Below are 4,718 nucleotides of genomic sequence, written 5' to 3' on the forward strand. Positions count from 1 at the left end.
TTATCACTAAAAACATTAATAAAACACATTTTAAAAAATTAATAAAAAATATTTAAATATAATTTTTGAAGGACCCCATATTTATATGGGCCCTTCAAAAGTGGAGGCCCTAGGCATAGGCCTTAGTGGCCTATGCCTAAGGCCGGGCCTACCTATTATCAAACACATCATTCACAAGATCCACATCCCAATTTGATCCATTCACCTCAAGCAAGCTGCTCGTTGTGGCCTTTTTTTTTTTTTTTTTTTACCAAAGATAGAATTCATTGATGAAGAGTAAATTACATTGGAAAGTCATATAACAAAGTTAATATATGATCTTTCAATTTTGATCCAAAATACTAACAAACAACCCAAGATACAAGCAAAAAATAAATCGAAATTAAGCAAATCTAAACATCGATTCCGCATAAAAGGACCGAACAAGAACTTAAGAGTGAAGTTCCGTTGGAGCGGGTCTTCGATTTGTCCTTCCGATTTGACCGGCAAACCGCTTGATCCGTTGAAGCTAAGTATTTCCGATCCTCATCTTCAATGAAGTTCTAAAAAGTTAGAACAATACCCATCCAAAAATTTTAGATCTACAAAAAATTGACTATGAAGCTTGAACAATCACTTGAGATTCTTGATAGATCTAAAAACACACACCATAAAAACATAAAAACATAAACTTTCAAGCAAAAAAACACTAAAATCCACACCGAAAAAGCTATTAAACGGATAAATTTATTGAAATAAGGCTTAAGTTTATAAAAGATTAAACTTTTATGGGCGGAGAGGAGGCGATTTCCGATTGAGATCGGAAAATCACCTCCTCCCACCCTTTAAGAGATGAAGTAGAGAGGAAGTTGTTTAGAGAGAAGGGAGAGGCTCGTTGTGGCCTTTGGCATTGCGGTAGTGATACATCCATTATTAATATCATATAATCAAGGACTACCCCACACCTTAGCTTTTCTCTCATTTCCTATCCTCGCCCTCAACCCCTTCAACATAATCGTAATAGTTTCAAAAATACTTCTCCATACACAGTGTGGATTCGAGCCTAACTTCGCCTCTAGGAATGAATTCTTAGGAAAATACTTTGCTTTGAAAATCTTCGCCACCAAATTATACTCCAAACTTGCCTAGCTTACATAGCTAAATTAAGGGTATAAAGTTATTTAATAAAAGATAATATTAATTTTTTTAACTAAATAATAAATGGATGCCTTGCACCATTATTTAAAAAGGGTTTGATGCAATGTATCTCATCTCAATAAGCAAACCAGTCAAGATGTGTGGAAAAATGGAGTCTACCACCCCTTCTCTATTTCTCTAATTTAACCATTCACTTTTTCTTTTGAGACTAACAACACTGCACCTGGGAAGATTATGGCAATATGTAAAATCTTCTTTCATTTGATCTTTTTTTTTATAAGTATTTCATTTGATATTTACTTATAGTTAACTAGTTTTTGTTTGGATTGTCTTTAAATTAGTCTAAATTTATTCTTTTAGAACAATATTTTATTTATTTATTTCAAGAGAAAATTACACTCTATGTCTCATTTTTAATAAAACTATACGTTAGCGACTCAGAAATAAAAAATGAGCAGAAATCTCTCAATTAAATTTAAAAGTTTTCACTTATACCTCAAAATATTTTAAATCCCTTTCTACCCTTCACTATTTACTCACACTGAGCTATACTCACCTATATCCCACCAACTACAATTAGATCTGAGAGTCAACAACCACCACCACTTAGAAGAATTACTTCCTCCATCAACATTTTCTTCTCCATCTTGACCACAGCCTTCATCATATCAATTTAGTGACCAGCGATTCAGTTTTTAAAAAACGAACAACTGGAAGTGGCGGGATTGTAGTGGAGTTTTCAGTTTTCAAAGAACGGCGACTATTTATACTCCGGCAACCTCCATTTATGCTCCGGCGACCGGAGGAAGAGCGACGGGTTTTGCTGTAATATCCTTTAAATGTATATTTCAATTTTCAATTATATTATTTAATTTTATGTTCTAAGTGTTTTTTTTTTTGAAATTTTGACAGTTATGGTTTATTTTTGATTTTCTTAATTTGATTGCTACGGTTGACTATTGAATTTGCGGATGAGACTTAATAAAGTATATGAGCTTATATAATTCCACAAATTATCATAATCTAAATGATTATAATGATGGTAGTTTCGTGTCTTCTGGTTGGATTTAAAAGAGTTCAAGTACTAACAGAGTAACTTTATTATTCTAATATGCCTTTTCTTTATATGGCATTGTAAATGACGAATGGTTGCTGGTCATGGATGCACCAATTTCATCATCATTTTTCCTACTTAGTTTATTTGGGTAAGTTTTAATTGTTTATTCATTATTGTTATTATATATTTTGTTTCTTCTTATCATTATTTAAATATGATTAAAAATCATCATTTCTATTTTATTAATGTTTAGGCTTTAGTTTTGGTTGATTCATAGTTTACTTGATGTTGATTTGTTTACTAATTTTTATTTTCATTTGAATGAGTTTATTTTAAAAAAATTAGGATTTTATTTTGGTTGATTCATAGTTTATTTAATGTTTATTACTTGAATCGATGTTACTGTTGGTCCGTATGAGAGAAAGAATAAAACTAATCTCTTTGATATCATAATTGTTTAAACTTCGTCTATTAAAATTGATAAGTAAGTGTTTCTTTTGTTTAATTGTTTGTGTATATTTATTCTTTTTGCAAAATATTACTTGAATCAACTACACATCAACTATAAGTAAACTATGATTTGTTATGTGTTAAACTATGATTTGTTATGTGTTGTGATTAGTATTTTCTCGTTTTTTTATTTACAGTGATTGTGGAGTCTACATGTTCTGTGCCGCAGAAATTTTTGTTGATGGAAAAGAAATGGGATTCAATTTTGATGTCAATGAACATCGTGCTTGCTATGTTTCTCCTTTGTATGCATATGGTTGTTGGAAGGAAGACTTGGACATAATCATTGATGACGAACGTCCCATCAAATACAAGCGGCACATATATAGTTGATGTTTTTATATTTAGACTTTTATTTTGCGGTTTTATGTTTCAAAAAAGTACTTTGCATTTATTTTATAGGCTATTAATATAGATTTATTGTTTATTTTTTTAAATTTAATTTAAGTTTTTTGTATGAATGCTTATAAGAATGTTTACTTTATGTTTAATCAAGTTTTTTTATTTTTTTTCTGAATTTATATTTTTTAAGTTAGTTTCTGTTACTTGTATCAACCTACAATCAACTTGAAATCAACATGATGTAAACTATTTCACAAATAAAATAGTATTATATTTATATTTTGTTATTTGTTTTTTTATTTGACTATACATTTGACTATACATTTGATATATAATAGTTAGATTATTTATGTAATATGTTAATTTTTTTTTTAAAAATCGAATATATTTGTATCAACTGACAATCAACTTGAAATCAACATGATGTTAATTATTTCACTAATAAAATAGTATTATGTTTATATTTTGCTTTTTATATTTGACTATACATTTGACATATTATGGTTAGATTGTTTAAGTAATATGTTAAAATAAAAAAAAAATCAAAATATACTTGTATCAACCGACAATCAACTTGAAATCAACATGATGTAAACTATTTCATAAATAAAATAGTATTATATTTGTATTTTGTTTTTGTTTTTTTATATTTCACTATACATTTGACATATTTATGGTTAGATTGTTTATGTAATATGTTAAAATAAAAAAAATCGAAGTATGGTTTATGTAAACCTGAAATCAACTTGAAGTAAATATAAAAAAAAATTCAAGTGTTATAATATAAAAGAAATTGCTTTTTTATGTTTATTTATTTTTATATAAAAAGCGGGAAAGACATCAAAAGGCTATTTGATACACATTCCAGGGAATGAAATTCCCATAATATCCTGAATTACAATCTCATCAACACTTTATACTCATGATAAAATGGTGATAAACTTTTTGCAAAATTAGCCTTAGCATCTGCACTTTTATTGCTTTAAAAACATGAATAACCTCAATGTACCAAGGTTTATCAAGCATCATCCTGCAACTATTAATCAGACTGCAATTATCTACTTGAGTTCTTGATTGAAAACGTTCCACAACTGTTTCATTGTCGATCTCCAAAACAACAACTCTAATTCTTGTTTCCTAAGCCATACTCAAGATGTACTAAGCTCTCCAAATTTCAGCAAGTAGCCACAAGAAAATATGGATACGCACTGGACCTTGCCATTTCCAAACTAAGGAACAATTATTGGTCGTCACACTGTCTTCCCCAGCTGCAACATGATAAGCTAAGTTAACTGTGAACTTTCCATTCTTATATTTAACTCATTTTGTCATTCTCATCGACATGTTGTGCGGGTTTAATCGCAGCAATACGTCCTAACATCTCCTTTGGAACATCACCCAATTCCAACCTGAATTTAAGTATTTAAACCTCAAACAAAACTGATAAAGATCAAGTAAACTCTAAGTTAACCAGCAATCAACTTAAGAAAATTATTAAGTTTCTTCCATAAGGTGTTTTATGGCCATCTCTGTAATTTATAGTTGTGTATAAATTGAATATTTTAAAACTGTCAATTTTTTAACCTCTAAATCAACTTAATCTACAGATTTGAAAATTAAATTTTTAGAATGTTAACTTCAAATCAACTCAATCTGCAGATTTTCAAATTTA

General features: G+C 29.1%; 1 long non-coding RNA gene across 1 annotated transcript; it reads left to right on the forward strand.

Moving 5' to 3' along the window:
• Positions 1-1,533: 1,533 nt before the first annotated feature.
• LOC126674061 (uncharacterized) lies at positions 1,534-3,141 on the forward strand. Its single transcript, XR_007639432.2, has 2 exons — positions 1,534-2,342; positions 2,842-3,141. It is a non-coding gene; the product is annotated as an uncharacterized LOC126674061 (long non-coding RNA).
• Positions 3,142-4,718: the final 1,577 nt, after the last annotated feature.

The sequence above is a fragment of the Mercurialis annua genome, linkage group LG3 (assembly GCF_937616625.2).
Source record: "Mercurialis annua linkage group LG3, ddMerAnnu1.2, whole genome shotgun sequence".
Classification (NCBI taxonomy): Eukaryota; Viridiplantae; Streptophyta; class Magnoliopsida; order Malpighiales; family Euphorbiaceae; genus Mercurialis; species Mercurialis annua.